The 25,079-nt window shown below is 42.7% G+C and overlaps 1 long non-coding RNA gene and 1 other non-coding gene across 3 annotated transcripts in view; both read left to right on the top strand.

The window, feature by feature from the left end:
* The window catches only part of Gm42201, an 88,777-nt gene that overhangs the window by 18,497 nt on the left and 45,201 nt on the right, over positions 1 to 25,079 (top strand). The window contains exon 2 of one of the 2 annotated variants that reach the window (XR_880745.1): positions 14,363 to 14,506. This is a non-coding gene — a long non-coding RNA (predicted gene, 42201). Of the gene's footprint in view, positions 1 to 13,651; positions 14,507 to 25,079 lie in introns of those variants that run through there. The other variant, XR_880747.1, reaches the window with a different exon arrangement.
* LOC115489828 lies at positions 2,515 to 2,660 on the top strand. Its single transcript, XR_003954780.1, has one exon. It is a non-coding gene; the product is annotated as a small nucleolar RNA SNORA48 (small nucleolar RNA).

The raw sequence follows: 25,079 nt of genomic DNA, 5'->3' as shown, positions 1-25,079 counted from the left end.
AGAAACGAATGTTTCAGAGTTACTCTAACCCTCATCTAATTTTGGTGTAACTTATGGTCTTTGCGGTTTTTGCCTTTAAAAACTCTGTACTCCTGAGCTTGGACACCAAGAGACTTTTCAGAGGTACAAATCCACTCTTGGTCTGGCCATCAATAAGAAAAAAAGCTTAAAACTTTTAACTGGCTTAATCAGTGTGGTTGCCAGTAACTATCTTATGTGAATAATTTAACTGGAGGCCCCAGCGAGATCCCCCTTGATCTGTGGGACTCAGCCTCACTCTTGGCCTTGACAGGCTGGAAGAGGTTAGAGGGAGATGCTCTCTGAAAAACATTCTAGGGCCCCACTCTCTCACTGAGTTTGTTGATGTCTGGAGTGACTGCTATATTCCCTATACAGAACCAGAGTCCTTCTAACACTTTTAGGAAGGAAGTCCACATACTGAATTCAGTTTTGATTCTGAGAAAAGAGAAAGAGGCCCAAAGGATTTGGGATATCCTTGAGATTTGGGAGATTCTTTTTAGGTGGTGGTGTGGGATAGGAGCCCTCTTCCTGGTTTGGGGAAGGAAGCTGACAAACTTACGCTGGACCAGAATCTGAATTTAATGATTTTCATGCTGTTAAAACCATCATAAAATGGACAAATGCCAATAGATGCCAAATGTCCAAGAATCACTCAGTATGAGAGCCTGTTGCTTCTTCAATGCTGTCTCACTTCTGCTGCTATACAAAGTCTCTACTCTGTGACAATGATGCTTGATGACAATCCCAAGGTCCCCTTCCATGACTGTGAGGACTTGCTGGACATTTCTCAGGCCAATTGCCCTGATCTCCAGGACATTCCCTTGCCTGAAGCAGAGGCCAATCTGTTTACCAATAGAAAAAACCTGGTCATCAACCAGGAGGAAAGCTGGAGCAGCAGTAACTATACAGTGGGCCACTGTGGGCACTACCATATGGTACAAGACTTGCCATATGGCACAGAAGGCTGAGAAGGCAGAGTTGATTGCTCTCAATCAAGCCTTGTGTTGGGGAAAGGACAGATAAATAAGCATTTATACAGCCTGCAGGTATATTTTGATATCCTTCATTCCCACGACATGCTTTATAAAGATAGAAACCTATTGATTGCTGAAGAAAAAAAAAAGGCTAAAAACAGAAAAAAACTCTCACTTTCCTTACAGTGGTCTGATTCTTCAAGGAGGTGGCTTTTAGTCATCACAAGAGACATCACATAGTAACACATCTGAAGGCAAGGAGATTGGAGGGAAGATTGTGCAGCCTGAAAAGCAGCAGGGATGCCTGTAGAGCTGCTTGCCCATTGCTTTGCCTGATCCATGGCTCCTTCCCCAAACCACCTATTCCCAGGAAGATGAGAATAAGGCCAGCTCCTAGAATCCAACTCAAGAATTATCCTCCCTGAGGCCCTTGGATGGCTTTTGGTGTGCCAACTGCTCCAGGCTACCCATTTGGGTACCATCAGGATAACTGAATCATTATATTCCAGGCACCAGATTCTGCATCTCTGAGAGGTAGCAGGCTGCCTCTAAATGTCTCTCTTGTATACAAGTCAATCCAAGGCAAGGGGCGAAATTGGCCCTCATCATTCGTGTGAGGGGACCAGCCCCTGGTAGAAAATAAGAAGTCAGTTTCATAGAGATGAGGCCCATTTACATTGGATATAATTATCTGTTAGTGTTTGTGGACAACTTTGCAAGAGTGGTGGAAGCCCTTGTTATCCAGAGGGAGACTGCCATGGCAGTGGTTAAGAGTTAGATTATTCCTAGGCTTAGGCTGCTACTGCCAGTTGGATGAGATAATGGACCTGCCTTCATTTTGCCCATAGCTCCAATGGTCAGTAAAGCCTTAATTGTAATCTGGAAGCTTCATTGGACCTATTGACCTCAGAGCTCTGGAAAGGTTGAACACATGAACAGGAATATTAAGTCCACCCTTTCTAAATTAATTTTGAAAACCAGTGGAAATTGGACCAAGCTTTTACCCCTGGCCATTCTTAAGGCAAAACTTACCTTTTATAAGGCAGAATTTACCCCTCTGTGATTATGTTTGGAAGATATCTTAGTCACCACTGTATAGCTGTGACCAATGTGTCTTTTCTTATGAAAGAAAGCATTAACTGGGGGCTTGTTTATAGCCTCAGAGGTTTAGTTCATTATCATATTATCATGGACTTGGAAGGGAGCCTGGCAGCATGCAGGCAGTCAGAGAGAGAGGGGGGGGGGAGAGCAGTCAGAGAGAGAGAGAGGGAGAGAGAGAGAGAAAGAGAGAGAGAGAGACAGACAGACAGACAGACAGACTGGGCTTGGCATGGGCTTTTTAGCCCCCAAAGCCTACCCATGGTATTACATTTACTCTAACAAAGCCATACCTCCTAATCCTTTTAAATAGTGGCCCTGGTGAGACTAAGTAGTCAGATATCTGAAACTATGGAGGCCATTCTTATTCAACCTACCACAGAAGGTTGCCTGCCTTGTTGCCTTGTTTAAGACCATATCTTCCTCCTGGCAATGGGCAAAAAGAGTCACCTTGGTGGTGGTGGTGTTCTTACATCAGTCAGGGGCAGACCAGATGGCAGTCCTTTGTTCATCCTAGCTTGATGCCTGGCTTGGTGGCCACAGCTGTTTTATGCATAGGATTCATAAAAATCAAATCAAATCCAGGCAGTGCAGTGTGGGAAGAGGAAGACAGACAGAGGACCACTATGCTACCCAAAGACATGCCCTCCAGTCTCTGGCACAGGCGGGCCATAGACACTTGCTTGCCACCATGCTATGCAGTCCAATGATGATAGGAGTCAGGTGGGAGGGACTGCTGCCTTGGGTGCTATGACCCTAATCAGATGAGAAATGAGCCTATAATAGATAAGCCTATTGGATGGAGGTAGACTTTAGACACCATCAATTCTCCCTTGATTCACTCCATGCCTAGTAGGGTCTCTGGTAGAAGTAATCCTCTAAAGTTTTTAATTGGCTTAATTAGCATGCTTGTCAATAACTGTCCTGTGTGGATCATTTTAGAATCAAACTCAGGTCTTTATGGTTGCACCGAAAGCACTCTAAAAACACTGAGCACTCTCAACAGCCCACATTTCCTGTCTTTACCAGACTCATCTGTGTACTCACTTCTTGAGAACCCACACTTAAGTGGCAGAGCTGCAGGATAGAAAACAGGTTTTTTTAAGGGCTCCCCCCCCCCCCCCCAAGAAGGGTTATTGGCCGCTAAACAAAGACTATTTCAAGGAACACAGGAACAAAAGAGCACTTTTATGGAGAAGAAAAGGAATGCAGGGAACAGTGGGTGGGAAGATCACATGACTGGAGGGGTCTTCTCAGCCAGGGCTTGTGTTCTTCTTTCTCTTCTTTGAAGTCCTTGTGTTGACAGTTGACTTTGTCTCTGAGGCCAATTTCTGTAATTCTTCAGATCAACACATTGTTTTCTTACAAGTTAAACATTATCCCACTTTTAATTAAACAACAAGACTAGTGAGACCTTGGTCTGCACTTCAGTGCTATCTGAAGATCATTAGCTATTCTAGGCTTTGGAAAGTGATGGAAGATTAGCGATTAGGGAGTCCTGGGACTCATGTTTACATAGTTGCTTTTCCTGCAATTGTTGAACCCAACAGCTAGTGTTCCACTCAGTGAGGAGTGTTTTTTTTTTTTTAGGTTATAGTACTAGATAAATGGGGGCAGGGAGTAGGAAAGAACACACACACACACACACACACACACACACACACACTAAAATCTTTAAAAATATTCCTTTTTTATGTGTATGAGTGTTCTGTCTGCATGTATATTTGTGCACCATATGCATGCACTGCCTGGTCCTTGCAAAGGTTAGAGACAGGCACTGTATCCCCTTGACCTGGAGTTATATATGGTAGTGAGTTACCATGTGGCTGTTAGAAATTGAACCCAGGTCCTCCACAAGAGCAACAAGTGTCTTTAACCACTGTTCTAATTCTCTCTCTAGTCCCAAGAATAGTTTTACAAGGAGAAATTTGTAAAATAGAGATAACTCAAAATTAGGTGGCATTAAAATACAGTGGCACTGTCATTATTGTTGATATAGTTTGATATAAGTAGCATGACTAATGGATTGTGTAGACGGCTTAGGTAACATGACTCATGGATTATGTAGATAGCTTAGTTATTAAAGTGTTTTCTTTGCAATGCAGAGCATTAAGTTTGACCCCAAGGATCCAGGTAATAAAGCTTCATGTGTTGACATGTGTGTATAATCCTAGAGCTGGTGAGGTAGAGACAGTGGCTCCCTAGGACTCATTATCTACCCAGCCTAGCTAAATCAGTGAGCCTCAGGCCAATGAGAAACGCTGTCTCAAAAAACAAGGTGAATAGTTCCCCAAGTGCAACACCAGGAAATTGATGTCTAGCAGTTCTTATGGCTTATATGATCTTGGATAGGGAAGAGCCTGATGAATCTTGTAAGCTTCAGGGATTTGCAGGGACTTTGGAGTTGTATATTTCTTAGCTGCCTTCCTCCTAGGTAGAATGTCTCAGTTAGGAGAATATTGCTATATAACAAAAAGACACATGGGCCACAGGACAGGAGGAAAATGGAGCATCTCTAGTGTTCAAGATCCTGTAAACTCATTAAATTCTCAATTAATGAGCTTCCATCTATATCGTGGAGAGAAGTACATAGGAAGGAGATTTCCAGCCTCTGGTCACTTGGTCTTCTTGTTGACTGTCCTGCCAAAAAGCAGGCTAGAGGTTCTACTCTGTGTCACTTCATTAGTGTAAACTCAAGTGTTATTAAAGGGGCCAATTATGATAACAAAGATATTCCTGCCACTCAGGAACTTGTAAGCATTTCTCTCTCTCTCTCTCTCTCTCTCTCTCTCTCTGTATGTATGTATGTATGTGTGTATGTGTGTTCCAAGGCTCATGTGAGCTTATAAAGTAGGTATTATAATTATTTTCATTTTTTCCATGAACTTAGGATCTGCATAGTGAAATCTGTCTCAAACCTAACCCTCCCAACCAGTTATTTGATTCTAATCCATATGGAAAATTAGACACAAATTCAAATGCCATTTTGGTAGGGGCATAAGGAACTTCCTGTTCTTCCTTCCCCTCTCCTTCTTCAATATTTGTTTAAAATTTGCTTTTATTCATTTTATTTGTGCATGTGTGTATGTATGTGTATGTGTGTGTGTTCACACATACCATAGCATTTGTGTGGAGGTTAGTGGACTATGTCTTGGGAGTTGACTCTTCTTTTACCTATAAGGTTCTATGATTTGCTGAAGAATGATATCCCAGACTCAAATAGTATGTAAATGCAAAGAGTGTTTTATTCTGTAGATCTCCAGCATGCTGGGGTCTCCCATTACCAAGATAGACAACCAAATGAGCTCACAGGCCTGATTTAAAGCACATTGGAGAATTCTGGGGTAGGTGACCTCTATCTTAATCTGTTGGGTCCATCTCTACGGACATTCCATTACTGGGGCATAGGAACTGGAAACTGTTGCTAGGGAGATCTGGAATCTGTTGCTTGGGAAGTCTGGAAACTGTTGCTGAGGAAGTAGCTAAGAAAGTCTGGAAAACTGCTGCTGACCCATTGTCCTTGTCTCAGGCCAGGGGGCAGGGCAGCTTCTGAGGCATCAAGTTGTCTGGAATTGCCCAGTTTTTGGAAACAGAGATTTAGGCCTCCTCTCTTAAACTGCCAATTTGAAGCCTTTCATGAAATCAGCTTAGCCTTCTCACACCTTGTATTTTAGGCAGGGCCTCCCTTGTTTCTGTTGCTGTACCATGGCTAATTGTGTACTGTACTGTAACAGTAATGCTATATTCTCACCACCTCCACATCTCACCACAGAGGTATCAGGGCTGTGTTTATAGAGCCGCCAGATCAAGGTTATTTTGCATACACTCTGGAGACTGAACTCAGATCATCAGGGATGTGTGACAAGTGTTTTTAACCTACTCAGCCACCTCGCCAACCTGTTTCCCTCTTCTGGAGATTTTATAGCTAAATGCTGAACTAAACTGACAGTAGATGACCAAGAGAAAATACACACAAGATCATTACGTGCACAAGACACCCTAGGAAAGAGAGATCCTGGGGACACAATGATTTAGTTGTCTCATGTGCTATCTGGACAAGGGGAAGGAAATGGGAACCATAGCAATTTAGATTGCAAATGTAGGATCTTTAAGGGAAATGGGAGGGCACAAAGGATAGAAAACAGCCTGCAGCGATGTTCCTCTGGCTGGAGCATCAGCCCTAGTTTTGTTTCATTTGGGTTAAATTTCCTGTTTTATGAGATCATGGGGACAGGTTCACAACAATTCTGAAAAAACTTACTTGAGTTATGTGAGATCTTGGGTGGAAACTGAGGCTGCAGTTGTGGGGAGCAGAGATTTGTACTCACATGACAAAAGTAAAGAAAGGGAGTCAAAGTGCTTCATTTCTTCAGGCCAAGACATGAAGGACGGTGTCACTCAGGTGCTTGGGTTTGTATTGGACAGAGTGAAGTTGGTATCCAGTTCCTAGAGGTCTTCTGAAGCTGATGAATTTCTCATTTTTTGTCCCTTATTTGGTTCAGCAGACAGATGTTACAGGATAGACTTAGTACTTTTCTGTTATTTTTAAACAATGTCCCAGTCATTTGATTCTACCAAATGAAGACTCAGGAACTAGATGTGGGGGTGAAAGCCTACTAGCTCAGAGAGGCAGAGAAAGCTCTCAGCTGACCGTCCTCCTCAGCTGATATCCTAGAAGGAGAACGTCCCTTCTCCTCCACACTTTCAGACCTAATGTCCCTCCTTCCTACTTCTCGTGTCCCTCTCTACTCATTCTCCTCACTTCTCTGTTTTTTTTTCCCTGTGTTTATTCCCTGTCAGCTGATTGCTTGTTCTACTCTTGACCTATGGTTGCCTTATTCAATCTTGTTTACCATAAATAGAAAGTTCTTGAATTAAAGGTATGTGCTAGGACTGAGCCTTGGGTTCACAGTGTGGTCAAATATCCTGCAACACTTTTCTACTCAGTTAAGACTCGAATGTTAACAAAGCCATTTTTGAGTCGAAAATCACAGTAAGTCATCATAGGTGTATTTGTAACTTTTCTGTTGCAGAGTCTAAGGCAACTTAAAGAAGAAAGAGTTTATTTAGATTTATGATTCCAGAGGGTAAGAATCTGTGATGGTGGAACAAAGACATGGCAGCAGGAACAGGAAGCTGATTGCTCAGATCTTAAATCTCAATCACAGAGCAAAGAGGGCAGGGGCACATTGAAAATGGTGCAGGCTTTGAAGTGTCGAAGTCTGCTCCTAGTGACCTACTTCCTCCAATAATGATGCACTCCCCAAGCCTCCCTAAATAATGATATCAATTGAGGGCTGTGGTTGTTTGAATGAGAAGGCCCCCACCCCAAATATGCTCGAATGCTTGGGTCTCAGTTAGTAGACCTATTTGGGAAGGACCCAGAGGTGTGGCCCTGTTGGAAGGGGTGTGCCATTAAGAATGGAATTTGAGGTTTCAAAAGCTCACACTAGGCCAAGTCATACTTTTTCTCTTTTTCTGCCTGCTGCTTATGGATGGGATGTGAGCTCTCAGCTCCTGCTCTAGTGCATGTCTGTCTTCTGCCATATTCCCTGCCATGATGATCATAAAGTAACCCTCTGAAACTCTGAAGCTGTAAGCAGGCCCTGAGTTAAAATGCCTTGGTCATGCTGTCTCTATGGTTTATACACTCGAACAGTAATGAGACAGGGACCAAGTGTTCAAATGTCCAAGGTTCTGTGGGACATCTCATTCAAACCACTATATCAGAGATCTTTGTTTCCCATGCTTTGAGAGAAAGAATGGGGAGGAGTGGAGAGACATCTTGCTTGTGAGGCTCTCTTTAGTTCAAACCAGCCTGCTGAAGTACCATGATTTGTAGCATCGATGTATGAGAATGGTAGCTAATGTTAGAGAAAATCAGGAGCGGATAACCTCTGAGTTTCTATTTTCATTCCACTAAAAAAGTTTTCATTTATTTACTTTTGTGTGTTTGTGTGTGGTTGTCATGGGATACAGGAAGAGTGTGGAGGTCAGAGGACCTGCAGGAGTGGGTTCTCTTTTGCTATCATATGGGTCCTAGAGATTGAGTCCAGGCTTGCCCACAAGCACCTTTACTCATTGAGCCATCTTATTGGCCCAGTTCTCATTTTTAATAAAGACATTTTTATGGATGAATATGTATCTGTGATAAGAAGAAAAGGAAAGCAATATTGATGATAGTGGACCTTCATTCTCAGTGTTAGAGAGACAACAGGGGTGGGCGAGAATTGCACTGTATTAGATGTATTGCCCTGCCTAAAATGGTGTCCCTATTAGATTTGAAGTCATCAGATTTTTTATCTCATACAGAGGAAGGTGTTCATATCTTATATGAAATATGTGTCCTCTTAATTTTTAGATAAATATTTTTAAAGATACAAAAGACCTAGAATCTTTTTAAAAATCCAGGTATTGCCAGTTTGTAGTCTCTGAAGGAAACGATATCATGTAGTTGTGTTTGTGGGATGTGTGCCTAGGACAGTACAGAGAATCATCTTTGGAAGCCATTCTTTCAGTTTCAAATGAATGAGTTTGAACCATGTCACAAGAGAAAGAGAGAGAGAGAGCAAATATGAAGATGATAGATAGTAAAACATCACAAAAGTCATGCATACACCATCCAGCAAAGAGGACCAGAGTAGCCTGACTGGGAAACAAAGGCAACTTCATCAAAGTAGGCTTAAAAATCTACTGGGGAAGACACAGATACTCTGGAGTCCTCATCCTGGTGTCTCTCTATGGACAAATTGGCTTCTTGGTTCCACCATGGGCATTTTTATACCATGGGATAAACAAGAGTAATCTGTTGGAAAGGGATTTTCCTTTTATCTGTTCTCAGGCACACAATGTTTTAATATCCTTGACGCATTTTTTCTTTATTACAAAGCCAGGGAGCCAGCCCTTGTCCCTGGAAAAGGGACCTCAGAGGACATTAAGAAATGATCATGCTTAAATCTGAAGTGTGTGTGTGTGTGTGTGTGTGTGTGTGTGTGTGTGTGAGAGAGAGAGAGAGAGAGAGAGAGAGAGAGAGAGAGAGAGAGAGATGGGGGAGGAGCAGGGGTGGGGGGACTTACCCGGCTTTCAAAACCAGCTTCCTGGCGAGTTTAAACAGCTCATGACAATTTGCAATGTGCTGCATTTTATAGTGGGAATGGGCAGGTAGGACAGATTGGGAAACAGATCTAGTTACTTTGTTCCTTGGTAGCACCCAAGTCAATTCTAAATGAGTCAGTATCACAAACAGGAGTATTTTCTTAGTCAGAGAAAGAAGAGTTATGAAAAGGTTTCATAATGATAGGTTTATATATTGATGAAGTGTAAAAAATATTCATAAATATTTAAAGTGAATCAGTGCAGCCTATGAGTAGTAATAATAGGTGAGTTTTTCCTCTGTGCATAGAATAATCTGCAATCACTATAGCAATTTTCATTTTGATGGATGGATATTTAATATATGCATTTGAACTCTTGCTTTTATTCTGAACAAATACAGGTTTAGGTAATTCTCTTTTCTTTCATTACCAAGATACCGAGAAAGAGTAGAAAACAAGCAAGCCCAAAGGGTGTGGGGCAGCATCATTTCCACCTTTCTCTATCTGGTCTCACCCTAGTTGTGCAGACTGAGCATTCAGAGGCACTGGTCCCACTCCTTCCCTGGAGGTTAGCAGAATTAAGGTATGGTACAGAGTTCAAAGGGGAATAGTCGGGTGCTCAGAGTAAGTAGCCAGGGTTATATTTATACGAGGGATGACCATCATACAAAGGTCCTACAGAGCTCCATCTTCAGGTTGGATCAAGGCTACTAAGGGATCTCCAGAGAAGTTAAGGGAAGTCAGGGAAGAAAGTCTGTATGCTCTGTGGGGTCTTCATCACCCAAGGCACATGCCTCCTCTCTCTCTTCTGGAACATCACTATGGACCTTGGCCTCTTAGATCTGCTCCTGTAGTTCCTTTTCAACAGACATATTCATAGATGTGAAGGCAAAACAGGGATGTTAACAAGGCAAACCAGATGTTCTGGGTTCTGTAAGTCTCAAGGAAGATCACTTTTCAGTCAATATTATTATGTGGGCGAAGGGGTGGGCATTTCAAAAGGGCCATGGAGGGACACTTAAAGTAGGCCCAAGGTCAAATTCAGTTGGACAATGGTATCAAAACCAACCACTTTAGAAATCTGGATGCTGACCAAAGGCATTTGGCAGATGTATGACTATTTCAGATCTGCTGAGTCGCTTTCACTTCCACCTTGTGACAGCTTGGCAGTCATGGGAACAGGAGTTCCGTAGGAGGAGGTGGCTTAATTTGGAGAGGAAAACAAAACAACAACAACAACAAAAAACCCCTTCACTCAAAACTTCCGTCAGAATTAGTGAAGAGACAGGGAAGGCTGGGTTGGTGTTGTAATCCTGATTTTGGTAAGCCAGTGTTCTTCAGTGTTCTGGAAGGTTACCTGATACCCAAGCTGTCTGCATTCAGTTCTGAAACTCTTGCTTCAGAGTGAGATGTTCGTTGGTTCCCAACCTTCCTAATGCCGCAGCATTAATACAGTGCCTCATGTTGTGGCGACCCCCCAACCATAAAATTATTTTGTTGCTACTTCATAACTAATTGTTACTGTGGATCCTAATGTAAATATCTCTATTTTCTGATGGTCTTAGGTGTCCATATGACAAGGTAATTTGACATCCAGAGGAGTCAAGACCCACAGGTTGAGAACCCTGGTCTAGTTAGCAATGAAAGACGGACTTGTAACCAAAATATGTGTGTGATAAGGCAAATTAAAAGCATCTTCCTTGCCCCCCAGAAGATGAGTCATTGGTACTTGTGAAAATGGTCATGCTTGGAATTAGGGTCTTTGTAGATGTAATTAACATTCTTGAGATGAAATCATCTGAGTTACTCTAAGCTTCATGATTAATATCTTTTTAAGAAAAAGGAAAGGGTGATTTAAATATGGACCTGGGGAGAAACCCAGAGGAAAGTCATGAGAGGACGGAGGGAGAGACTGGAATGGTACATCTCCCAACGAGGAGCATCATGGATTGCTGACCCTCACCCAGACGTGGGACGAAGGCCTGGGATAGATTTTCCTATTCCCCAGAAGGGATCAACCTGCTAGCAGCTTGCTTTGAGACTTTTGGCCTCCAGAACTGTGTGTGTGTGGTTTTTTTGTTTGTTTGTTTGTTTGTTTTTGTTTTGTTTTTGTTTTTTTTTTTGTTTTTGTTTTTTCGAGACAGGGTTTCTCTGTATAGTCCTGGCTATCCTGGAGCTCACTTTGTAGACCAGGCTGGCCTCGAACTCAGAAATCCGCCTGCCTCTGCCTCCCGAGTCCTGGGATTAAAGGAGTGCACCACCACGCCCGGCTCGTGTGTGTGTGTGTGTGTGTGTGTGTGTGTGTGTGTGTGTGTGTGTGTGTGTATGTGTGTGTGTGTGTGTTTTAAAGATTTATTTATTATATGTGAGTACACTATAGTTGTCTTCAGACATTCCAGAAGAGGGCGTCAGATCCTATTACAGATGGTTGTGAGCCACCATGTGCTTGCTGGGATTTGAACTCAGGAGCTTTGGGAGAGCAGTCGGTGCTCTTAATCACTGAGCCATCTCCCCAGCCCCAGTTTGTGTTATTATAAGCCATCAAATTTCTGGTCATTGGTTCTGGCCGCCCTAGGAAACTCCGATGGCTTGTATCAGGAGTATACAGATAAATAGGTCAATTTCTCATAATGCAAAGATCATAGGACTGTTGGGCTCAGAGAGACCTGAGTCTGGTTTCTGTCTCTATCACTTACTAGTGAGTGGTTATGAGCATCTTTTCTCTGTGGATCTCAGCTTTCTTTCATTTCTATGAAACTAGCTTCTCTAAGGAAGCCTTTTTCTAAGAGAAGCCACCAATAAACTCTTGTAGACTGAAAAAAAATGCTCCAAGAGCAGAGGTTGTGGTATATTTACATTCAAGGGGCACTGTATCTTCTATGTAGTCAGTATGCTTGTCCATGCTCATATACTAATCTGAGCATGGTATCTGGAACTTGGTAATAGCAGTATGTATGCCAGTCTTTAAAGTTTGTATCTCCTACCCTACATTTAGTCATGTAGTTGCTCATCCCTCAGCAAATAGGCAATGTGTGTCTTGAGAAACATAGACTTCAGCTGCAGAATGGTCCATGGATTATACTCTGTGAGAAAAAGCCCTGTAGGCAGGGCATTAGAAGCCTGTGAAGAGAGGGTGTGTTTAGACTGGATACAAGATCACCTAGTAGACACACCTCTGGGCATGTCTATGATAGTGTTTTCAGAGAGTTTTAACTGAGGAGGCAAGACCCATGGGGCAAGATTCCAGACTGAATAAAAAGGAGAAAAGAAAAAGATAACTGGATACTGGCATTCATTGCTTTCTGCTTCCTAATTGGGAATGCAACTGTGACTGGCCACCTCCTGCTCCCAGTGCCATGCCTTCCCCGCTATGTTGCACTGCCACTTTCTAAATTGTGAGCCAAAATAAATTCTTCTCTGAAGTCGCTTCTGTCCAGTAGTTTGCCACAGTGAAGAGGAAAGCAACCGATGCCCATAGGACTCTTTACCCCTGCCCAAAGAGATGCAAGAGGTAGTCTTAGTTGTGCTGTAAGTTCTCTCTGCTAAAAAAGCATAGCTTGCATTTTTATAATACCAGGTCCACATCTGCATGTTTCTTCTTTCTTAAACCATGATCATTTTGGCTTAATTTTTACAAACATGAGTGCATTTAGCTTTCTGAAATTGTTGTTTTGGGAATGAGATCTATCTATTGTCTCCTGTCTGTCTGTCTGCTTCTCTGTCTATCATTTGTCAATCTTTGATCTATTACTTTATCATCTATTTTTATCTATCTTCCTTGATCTATTGGCTGTCATCTGTTTTTCTATCACTCTATCTATCTCTCATATCTATCCATCCACCCACTCACATAAGGCTTTTACACATGCCCTATACATATTATGTAATAAATCAAAGTATAGCCACCAGTTTCAGAATTACTCATCAGACTAGATGTCCAAATCTGACGTTATCTCCAGTTATAGATTGTAGCTGGGCACAGAATCAACTTGCAAAATTAAGGGTTATGGAGCTTGGGTATCTTAGGAGAAAGGAAGGAAAGCTTGCCAAAAAAACCCTAAGTATTATAAATTAACCCAGCAGGTGCAAGAGCTGAGGAAGCTACAGGAAGCCACTAGTTGACAGCAATAAGGCTCACCAGGAAGCAAACACATGAGTTGGAAAGAGGAAAAAGGTGTTTTGAGATGCCAAAGTGCTCTGCAACTGTGTCACTTCCTTAAAGAAATAAAACGGAGTTTACTTGTGCATACTGTATGTAAGAAGTAGAAATATTTGTGTTTATAAAACAACTACGTAAGTAAAATTAGCATGTAAAAGGTTTCATTTTGCTGAATGTGATGAGAAGCTAGCTGGGTGTACTTCCTTGGAAGGTATCAGAACACTTGTGGTTTGGTTTACAATCACAGGGAGGATTAAAGAGCTTGTCCCACTATTAGTTTAGTAAGAGTGATTCCACACATCTGGGCATGCTGTCATGAGTCTGTAATCCCAGCATTCAGGAAGCTAAGGCAGGAGGACTATGCACTGGAGGCCAGCGTAGGCTACTGAGTGAGACTCAGAAAACAACAAATTTTAAATGTGCACACTACTCATTTTCCATTGTTCAAAGGACAAGAGCAATGGCCTTAGGTGAACCTTCATATAGATTTATTAAAAAGGGCTTTTCACACTATTAGTGATATTAGTTTAGATAATGTACCATGATCATTTTGGCTTAATTTTTGCAAACATGAATGCATTTAACTTTCTGAAATAGTTGCTTTGGAAAAAAGATCCATCTATTGTCTGTCTGTCTATCTATCTATCTATCTATCTATCTATCTATCTATCTACCTACCTACCTACCTACCTACCTATTATCTGCTTGCCTATTTATCACTTATCAATCTATCTTTTATCTATTATCTTTCATCTATTTTTAATCTATCTTCCTTGATCTATTGTCTGTCATCTGTTTCTCTATCACCGTATTATCTATATCTATATCATTCATCTATCTATTATCTGTCTATCATCAATCAATCCTCTATGTACCTATTACCTAACATCTATCACCTGTATATCCATTATATCATATGTCTGTCTGTCTTTCGTCTATCATCTATCATCCAGCCATGTCTATCTACCTATGTCTCTGTATTTCTTTTCTCACTTCTCTTTCCTTCTGTCTGTCAGTTAGCTGGGTGTGTCCCTGGATCTGGCCCCTTCCCTGTATGTGAAGCAAACTCTGCCTTCCATGGATGCAGCTGGGGAGGCAGACACAAGTTCCTCACCTGCCTTCCTGCTGCCCAGGCCTGCTGTGCAGTGGCTTCAGGACAGGTGAGTCACCCACATGCTCTATAATTGATGTCCCCTTTGTTCCTAGCTGCTTCGTAAATTGCTTCTCCCTGACTGATCTACTACTCTGCGTTCCCACAGTTTCTGGTGATTTAGGAAGCCGTAAGATAGTAGTTTCAAACATACCTTGTACCTTCCGAATGAGTCAGGATCCCTTTGCTATTTGCATCTAAGAACTCCGTAGTCTCAAGCGTCCTCTCAATTTCACAGAAAATGGAGGTCTGATTGCTTTCTGTAGTATAATGAACCACCTGATTCCCTTCACTTCCCAGAAGCACAGGCCTTAACAGCACAACAGTGCTGGAGATGATGTTCTCACGTGTGCTCGAAGGGACCAGGTGCTACGGTAGAAAGATGAAGGTTCAGAGCTAGGAGCTCACTGTCCCTTAGGATAGGCAGTTCAGCCCTTGAATGTGTGTGTGTGTAAATATGTGTGCAGATGACACTTAATTAACATGCAGAGTTAGATTTAAATTTTCGTCAGAATTCTATATTCTTAAGCATATCCCAAAACTTTGAGCACTATCTCATAGTTTCCTGCTCTGAATTCTCATTTCTAGTAATTACATAATGCTGACTGAAGAATAAATAATAGTTAAAATGTTGAATTTGTGGAAAAGGAGTGAATCCATTTCATTCTAAAGCCTAACCAGATGTGACTTTGTGACGGCTCCTTTATTCACTGAAGGGTGTGGCATGCCCAGCATCATGGTCAGGGCATGGATCAACCTTTGGCAGTTGCCACATTAACGTCCTCTTTTCAATCTGAAAAGAAAAGTTCTTAGTCTTATTAATAGTGTAAGTGTGATGTCTCTAAGCAGCCTTTTAAAACCTTATCTCAGGTGAAACTTGCAAGTTCAAGTGAGACAGTTAACTCTAACCTTAAAAGGGCATTATTGCTCTGTCCCAAAGCCTGGCCTGGCAGTGTGGCTCCTTGGTCGTGTGTGTGTGTGTGTGTGTGTGTGTGTGTGTGAGTTTGTACTTGGGAGCGTGTGCACTTGTGAAGGCCAGAGGTCAAAGTCAGGTTGCTCTTTATCCTATTTTCTTGCGCAGGGACCCTCACTGAACCTAGAGCTTGCTAACTGGGGAGCTGTCCAGCAAGCCCCAGGAATTCTCTTGTCTTTGTGTCCTTGATGCTGGGATTACAAACACATCCTGACACCTTGGCGCCTACATGGGTGCTGGGGATCCAAACCTGTCTTTTTCTTTTCTTAATCTATATGTGCATATATACAATTAAGATGTGCACCTGGGGCATCCTGACAGCAGTACCCAACAGAGTTAGAATTAAGAACAGAGAGCACTTCACAGGGTGGGCTCAGAAACACCTGTGTGAACAGAACTGGAAACCCAAGGCAGTCGCCTGCCCTGCCTTCTCAGGCCTGCTTTGTCCCCTCCCACTCTTCAGCATCTCTTCCCGACCTCAGGATCTTCTTTCGTTTTCTGCTTTGATGTGTTGGTGTTTTCTTCCTCTCCAGTGAGACACTAATGGACCTATTTCCACACATAAAAACTGGGTTTGCAGGACTTCCCCTCCCCCCCCCAAGGTCTGTTGTTCTCTAGAGTTAGGGAGTCTATTTGAATAATAGAAAATATAATAATAGAAAACAATAGAATAGGAAAACAAAGAGAAAATAGAAAACAATAGAAAATTCAGGGTGGCTCAGTGGTTCAGTGGGTATGGTTATTTGCTGCCATATCTGGCAATTGGAGTTTCATCTTCAGTGCCCATACGGTGGAGAGAGAAAATTGACCCCATAAAAGTGTTCTCTAACCTCCTCCACACATGTGCCATGGCAAACACACACACACACACACACACACATGCATGCACGCCGCATATGGACACACGCACATGGCACATGCATGCACACCCGAAGACCAGAGGAGGACATGGGTGTTGTATTCTCTGACTCACTCTTGAGACAGGGTTTCTCACTGAGTGAGCTTGGAGCAAGGCTAGCAGCCAGCTATGGGGGCAAATGCTTTGCCACACCTGGCATTTTAACTTGGGTGTTCACATTCAAATCCTGGTCTTTGTGGTAGCATAGCAGCTAAGGGCTCCTACCTGCTGAGCGAATTATCAGTTCTACAGAGATTTAACCCACTGTGGTAAGATATCCCCAGAGTTCATCTGGATCCTGTGAAATTTCACTGTGAAGAAAGAATGGTTTTACCTTGGTGTTAATTAGATGAGAGAGGGAGGGAGAGAGAGAGAGAGAGAGAGGGAGAGAGAGAGAGAGAGAGAGAAAGTAGTGATCTGGGGGAGACAGAGTCAGTTTTGAAGCAAGGTAAGAAGTGTGCTTTAACAGTTTGCAAAGATTGCATGCTATACAGAATATTCTCAGCAAATGCTCAGCACGCTAGTTCTGCATTGATTTATTACCCGGGATTCCTGTGCAGCTATGGGCAGAAATATTTATAGTAACATTGCTTTGAGGTACTGTGGAATTCCCAATTTCCTTTTAAATAAATGACTTTTAAATGAAGTAATTTAGTGAAAACCTTTAAGAAATGAAGCTGTATACAAAACTACCACATAAAGCAGGTGGGACAGCATGCTCCCATCCCCCCCCCAGCTGCCGTGGGGGGCTGTGGTAGTTGAGGGGCTGAGCCTGGGTTACTTAGCTGTGCTGTGTTGGCTTCTCGCACACATGATTCCCTGGCTTTATGTGAGTATAACATATTTAAAAAAATCGAAGTGTAATTTGGGAAATATCAATTTACATCTAATGTATGCCAGAATTCTCTATTAACTAGGACAGAAAACTCATTTTTTAGACCTTGCCAGATCACACCGTGCAATCGAAGCTGAGTAGATTTGATAAAGATGTCAAGTAAATGTATTAATTTATGATTGTATTTGAGGGATGTTAAAGGCCCCCACACAAACATATTCCCATTAAAAGACTGGAGGTCTCAACTGAAACAGGGTCAGATGGGCCCCAACTTGAGCAGTTCTTCTAGGTGGTGCAGCAGTAGTAGGAGGTGCATCGAAGGCCAACAGAGCTGCTGGCTGATGCTGGAGCCCAGACTGTCCTTCAGGAGAGTGAAGACAACACAGCCGGTTCTGAGCTTAGACAGGTTTTGGTTTGGTGCTGGAATTCAGTTTAACAAAAACACAAGAGATTCTAGCTTACCCCTTTCCCTTTGTTAAGAGCAGCCTGTGTCCTTGTACGGCTCGTCTAGGGCTGCCTGGCTGGTTTGTATCAGCCTTTTTCGCTTCCACAAGAAAAACAATCCTATCGTTCTTAGTGTATTTTTTATTTTGTGCATGAAAAGTTGTTACAAATCATACTTGTGTGATGTGAATGTGTGTGTGTGTGTGTGTCTGACTTGGGACACATGTGCCATGCTGCATATTTGGAGGTCAGAGGATAACCTTCAGGAGTCTCTCCTTCCATCATTCTGGCCTCTGGAATTGAGTAATTCAGGTCCTCACGCTTGGTGGCATGCACCTGACTCACTGAGCCATCTCACCTGTCCCATATGAGAATATTTTTAAAAGAACTTCCTGCCCCCCTTTAGTGCTGGGTATTGAATCTACAGCTTTGTGTATGCAGCCCAAGGCTACATCTCTGAGCTGTATTTCTAGTCCCAAACTGATTTTTAAAGATTATTGATTTATTTGTGTGTATGTGTGTGTGCATGTGTGTGTGTATGTGTGTGTACATGTATAGGTGTAGTGTGTGTGTACTCGTGTACCTGAGGTAGCCAGGCGTGTTGGATTCCTTGTAGCTGGAGTTACAGCCAGTTGTGCGCTGTCCCATAAGGATGCTGAAAACTGCACTTAAATACTCTGCTCTTAACTGCCGAGCCATCCTCCTAGCCATATAAAATGACATTTTGCTTTTGAGAATAGAAAAAAATGGAAACAATCATATAAAAGTGAATATCCGTTTTCAACAACTTATCAGCAACCAATGGCAGGTTCTGTGTTAATTCTTGGACTCTCAGGCAGTATCAGTTTGAAGTAAACTCCAGACATGTCATTTCAGTAAAAAGACTGAACATCCTTTAAAAAGGCCACACTTAGGTTAGGGGGATGGCTTAGTAAGGTGCCTGCTATGGAAGCATGGGGACCCATGTAAAAGCTGGCACAGTGGCACGTGCCTATAATCTTAGATCTCGCTGACCTGCCAGCGTAGCCAGCCTATGAGCTCCAGGTTCAGTGAGTGAACATGTCTCAAACAAAAGAATGTAGAGATCTATAAAGGAAGACATCCAACATCCATCTCTGTAACTATCACATGCACTAGTACCCAAATATACATATGCCTAGAACATAGATTCGTATGCATTGTGCACACACATGAAACCAGACCAATATTACTGATAATCCAACAGAACCTTAATTCCATGCATCATGCGACAGTGTTAAGGTTTCCAGCTCTCTCATAATCACCATGACTGTATCCCTCGTCTCTCCCAGGTCTCCCCATCTGTATTTATTTTGTTTTCTCAATACATTTTATACTCTAGCAGTTTTGTTTGTGTTGAGTCATGGTCTGTTATACTCCAGACTCACTTTGACTTTGCTATGTAGCTGAGATGACCTTGAATCCATGATCTTCCTAGGAGTATGGGCGAGAACCACCTTCCTGCTGCACTTTAGCATGTTCCTTTGATCTTTATATTTTCTGAAAATTTGTAGTTTGTTAGGTTTAGAGGGGGCACTCAATTCAGATTAGATTATTTTGGTAAAACAACCTTAGAGATTGGGCTGTGGTGTGTCTATTCATTCCATTCAACTTAAAAATCTATGTATTGTTCCCTTTCTCTCCCTTGTAGACCCATTTCCCTCCTTCCCACCAGAGAAACATCCCTTCATTACTAAGAGGACTGTTACAGTTAGTGTATAAGGCAGGGCAATATTTAGCCTCTCTATTCATATACAAGTTTTCAGAATAAGACATTGGTTCCTATTCTACTTTTGGTAGAGTCCAGGATGTCTTTGAACTCCCTGCTAGCTGAGGATGATCTTGAATTTCTGATCCTCCTGCTCCCATCTGAGTTGAGTGTTGGAATTGTAGGTGTGTACCCACATACCTCATTGAGTGAGTTTTTCACCCTCCTCCGAGGACTAATAAGGATTCCTGACCCTGCTCAATTCTTGTCCTGGGTTAAGATACCCAGATTACTGGCAGGGTTGTTTTGAGTGTGTCTGAGAGTGTGTTTCCAGCAGAGGCAGCATTTGATTGGCAGCTGGAATAATATTTCTCTTATCAGAGTTGGTGACATAATTTCATCCGCATAAACTGGTGACAGTTGGACTGTCTCCTGTGTGAGCCAGGACACCCACCTTCTCCGACTCTTGACATCCATCGTCCTAATTATTGGGCCTTTGGCCTGGATTTCCACTGAACTGGAGTCACACAACCAGCTTTCCTGGGCCTGCAGTTTAAAGTTGTAGATATCCCTTAATTTGAGACTATCATTATGTAGGACTTTACATAAAGCCTTCTTCATATACACACTCTGTCACTTCTGTGTCTGGAGAACTTTGGCTAGTTCAAGCATCAGTGGGCACATATGGATTCTCATGGCTTTGTGTTTCATCTACTGCATTTATTTTTAATAATGTGGGCTTTCCCATTCGTTGTGAAGTACAGGTTCCTTGTGCCTTTGGTGTGACCCCAGTATGAACTCAAGGCTACTCTGATATCTTCAACGAAAGCATTTCCCAGATTAATCTTTTAGATTTACTGCTTATTTATCAATAAGGGTGTGTGTGTGGGGTGGGGTGGGGAATTCAAGAATTTTAAATGTTTTTGGGCTTAAGACAGTGTCTTAGTTAGGGTTTCTATAATGGTTATAAAGCACCAAGACGAAAAGCAACTTGGGGAGGAAAGGAGTTATTTCCATTTAAAACTCTCAGGGCACACTCCATCTCTGGGGGAGTCTGGCAGAGACTCAAGGCTGGACGCTGGAGGTAAGCAAAGGAACAATGTCTTTACTCCTTCGCTTCCCAGGTTTTACACATGCCACTCTTTAATACAGCGCAGAACCGCCTATCTCGGGTTGGGGGCGATCACCACCCACAATGGGCTGAACCCTCCCACATTAATCATTAGTCAAGAAAATGCTCTATAGGCTTGCTCAGAGGTGAATGTGGTCAGGCATTTTCTGAAGTGAGGTCCTCTTCCCAAATAGCTCTAGCTTTTCTCAGGTTGACAGAGCTAACCGGAACAAAGACAAGCTGGAATTTCTTAGGTGTCTTCCTGGTTATTCACTGAAGGATAAACTGAGAGTCTTATCCTTTGCCAAACAGAAGTGACCAGTCCTACTTTCACTGAGCCATTCACAACAACCTCAGCTATTGTAATTTTTGCAGTGAATACATTACCATGATGCCCTATTTTCTTGACAACAGGCATTAGAGAAGTAGTGACCCATGACCTGTATTTTATCCTAGAAATAGCCAATTCACACTGCACTCAAGTAGTTGTTTATTTGAGGTGGTGTCCCATGTATCCTAAGCTACCTTTGGCCTCTCCATCCTTCTGCCTCTGCATGGATCCAATGAGATTGACATTCATATGACACCCATGGGATGTGTGCTGTGTGACCATTGAAGAAGAAATCAGAGCCATTCAACTACAAACCAAAAACATGTATGAGTTAACGCCACTGCCATGCTCCTGTAGGGTGGGATCAGGAGGACTCTGGACCATGGACAACCTGCCAAGCATTCAGCAAACACTTTTTGGAGCAATTACTTTGTTTAAGGGACCAACCATCCTTTAAGTCCATGGACTTATAATGTCCATCATTCAGTGAGACACCCTCATGTCAGCACTGTCTCAGTAGACATTTTATAGCCATCTCTTGTTTACTTTCATCTTCTAATTTTTTTCAGGTCTAAGCAATTATCTTTTGGTCTGGAGAGTCGGCCTTATTTCAATTCTGCTTTTTATTAAATTCCTCTTTTGGCAAAATGTTTCCTTCATAGTGTGAGAGACTTAAAAAAAAAAACAACAAACAAAAAAACAAAAACTTGTCATACAGTGATTCTTGGATCTAGCTTTTCTAGTTTGAGACCTTGTCATCCTAACTCATGGATTCCAGGTACCACTCTTAAGTTTCCTCAGCTCAGGACACACACACACACACACACACACACACACACACACACACACACAAATGTCTTAGGCTTATAATTTGTTCTGCTTACAGCGATGTGACCACATGATCCACCCTAACCACACGAAGGCCAGGACTCGCAGGTTGGCACACAGGGCATTCAGTGGGCTCTAGTCTGGTCAGGTTTGGCAACAACCTATAGTTCTGGTTCTTAACTGTGTGAACTTGATAATTTGGGAACAACTCTGTGCTTCAGTTTTCAGTTTTTCACTTATAAAGGGGACCAGGATACAGTAGATTTACCTTTTACCCCAGGTGCTGGGGTTAAAACCAAGGGCCTGACATGGAACTGGTAACTGAGTTACATCTCTGCTCCCTTTTGTCTATTTGTTTCCATTGTTACTTGTATGTCTGTATGTGTGTTTTGAATATGTGTGTATGTAGGTGTGTATGTGTGTTCCTGTGCTTGTGTGTGGATGCCAGAAAGTGTCTTTCTTAATCAACTGTCACCTTTTATTTTGAGACAGGGTCTCTCAGTGGCCAAGACCTCCCCAAGTAGGCTAATCTGTTTGGCCAGCAAGCCCCAGGAATCCTAGCTTCCCATCTCTGAGGTTACAAACAAGGTCACCAGGCCTGCTTTTTGTTTATTTCCACAAGGTTTCTAAGGATCAAACTTAGATTCTCATGCTTGCAAGGCAAACAGTCCACCCACGAAGCCATTTTCTAGTTTCAAGAATACATCTGTCATATGGTATTAAATGATACCACTGAGCCTCTTGGCTGGGGCAATCCTGGAGTCCCTCTCAGCTTGATCCCAGGAAGCTCTCAGTAGGTTTCTCTGGTTCTGTTTTGAGCAGACACAGGCAAGGCCTTGTGATTGTCATCCTCAGCATGAGTGATGATATGTATAAAGGCCCATTTTTTTTCAAGAAAAACTCATTTTGTTCATGTTGGTGGTAGCTACCCTGGGAAATGTATATAGTTACCAATTAAGGAAGGCAACATGAATTCAAATACCTTTGAATTGGCACAAAAAAAAAATGTGAAGAGTAGAGACCATTGTTCACAGTCAACAAAGTTGACAGAGAACTTGAGTGGGGGTCTGAAAACGTGCCTGTCACATGTATGTGAAGAAAATGCAACCGGGCCAGTGGGAACAGAACCAGTGGATTGCAGTGAATTCTGCTCGAAACAGGAAACAAATTCCGAGCAAATGACAAGTGGCAGGTACATAATAGCCCACACTTTCGAACAAGTGGAAGATTTCAGCTGGAGCTCATTATTTTTGGCTTGTGCTACATGGCTGGAAACATGTCCGTCTCAGCTAGGACCCCCTCATGGACTTGACCTTACTAACCTGGAAGGGGGACTCCGGTTTTCGGGAACAGGCATCAGCAGATATTTAAATAATCCTTCAAAGAAAAAGAACTTTCCTAACGGCCAGGACACAGGCAGAGGAGGAGGTGTTTCTGCCTTGACAGCCTCTTCCTGGGTTCTCCTATCCTTTCTTTCTGACACAGATCCTGACATCTGTACTTGTCTTTTGATAAGGGGACATTGGTGAAGTCTCATCTCATTGGTTTGATTGGCCCATCTCCTCTTTAGCTCATGAGTCTCATTATTTCCCTGATTTTGAGTAGACCTCATAATGTCTGATGAGGTTTTCCTTCAGTTGACTCTTGACAATGAGCCTCTTGGCTGGGGCAATCCTGGAGTCCCTCCCAGCTTGATCCCAGGAAGCTCTCAGTAGGTTTCTCTGGTTGTGTTTTGAGCAGACACAGGCAAGGCCTTGTGATTGTCGTCCTCAGCATGAGTGACAACACAGGGCCAGTGCACCGGACATTGGGAAGTTTCTGTCTCACATTTGCCACTGACTACTGATGTGATGAGTGCACCATACTCAGCCACGTTGCCTCAGTTTTCTCCTTTGCAAAATGGGGCATAGTAACAATAGCAATAGCCTGGTGGGTTGTGAGGGATAAATTAAATGAAGGAAAGTACCTGTTCAGTAGCAAGTACTTAGTAATTCTAGTTTATTATTATTTACTATTAAGAAGGAAGGAAACAAAATAGCCCAGCAGAACCATGAACACCTCCATGGGAGTGTTTGTAGCTCAGAAGAGTTGATCTACGACTAGTTCCCCAGAGGATGGGTTGAAAGGAGGGTGATCTGCAAAGAGAGAGAGGACAACACGAGGGCATAGAGGCTTGGGTATGAGATGTTATCTAGGAAGTGGTCCAGGCAGGGAACTGTGGATGAGTAGCAGGGTGGGATGTGGGTAGATGAGTTGTCTAGGAAGTGGTCCAGGCAGGGAGCTGGAGATGCGGGCTAGGTGGGAAGGACTCTGTGCTCAGTCTCAGCGTAGGACAGTGATGATGACAGTCTCACTGCTGTGGGATTGCTTTGTGTGGGGTGCCAGCCAGGAGATCTTTGGGAGAGGGTATTCCATGCGGAGAATTTTATAAAAATGGGCCGCTGATATCAAAGGTTTGTCTCCCTGACGGGATTCTCTGGAATATTGCAGCGTTTGTGTTTATGTTTTGCTTGCTTTGTTTTTTTTCCCCCTTTACTTAGAAAAATGCAACATGTGAAACTATTTAGCTTCTTGGAGTGACAATTTGTAGGGTGAATCTCACCCATTGCTTTCTCTTCACTCATTTGCTGCTTTCCTCCACGTTCATGCAGCTACGTCATTTAATACAGGCTGAAATATATTTGACACCACTTCAGCTTTAAGGAGCTTGGAGTCACTTCAGTCTCTGCTTTTGTCACTTGTCACATGGCATTAGCAGTGTCCCTGGGTGAGTGACCTAGGGTTAAGGATTATGTTTAAAAGCCATCTTGGCATATTTTTCTGCTTGCATTGGTTGGACTCAGGCTGAGAATTCCTTAAATATTTAATTTTGTTTGGTTTGCTTCAGAGTAAAGGCTGAAAGAAGGCTGGCTGTATGTTGGTGTTTCTCCACCACACACCTACAATTCTTCTTAGTCTTGAATGGGACGATCCTTTCTTCAGATGCTTAATTATTTCTGAAGTTTGACTCTCACACACCCTGAAGGAAGTGTTTGGAAATGCTACCCTCAGAACGAACCCAGTGAGAGCTTTGTGCAGACTCTTACAGGTCTACAGAGTGCAGCCAAACTGAATTCTGAGTTAGATTCCTTCCAAACAGACTTATCTATAAAGCTCGTGTTATTTTCTTTTGCTCAGCATCTGCTGGGAAAAGCAGAAAGGTGTGAGAAAAACTCCTTTCATCAGCATCCCTAGGGCACAGTTCTACAACTGAAGAGAATCTGGGCAGCAATTCCTCCCTTAGATTGTCTTTCTGTTTGCTTGAGAAAAGTACTTTCCTTCCTCTAAGAGTGTCAGAGCTCCTCATCAATACTGAGAAAAAGGCTTTTAGGGTTGACCAGTTCACCCTCTGAAACACTTCTCTTCCTTTAAAGAACCCTAGAAACAGGCACCAGGGC

This window comes from Mus musculus, chromosome 3, assembly GCF_000001635.26.
Source record: "Mus musculus strain C57BL/6J chromosome 3, GRCm38.p6 C57BL/6J".
Taxonomy (NCBI): domain Eukaryota; kingdom Metazoa; phylum Chordata; class Mammalia; order Rodentia; family Muridae; genus Mus; species Mus musculus.
This window is presented reverse-complemented; position numbering and strand designations above follow the sequence as displayed.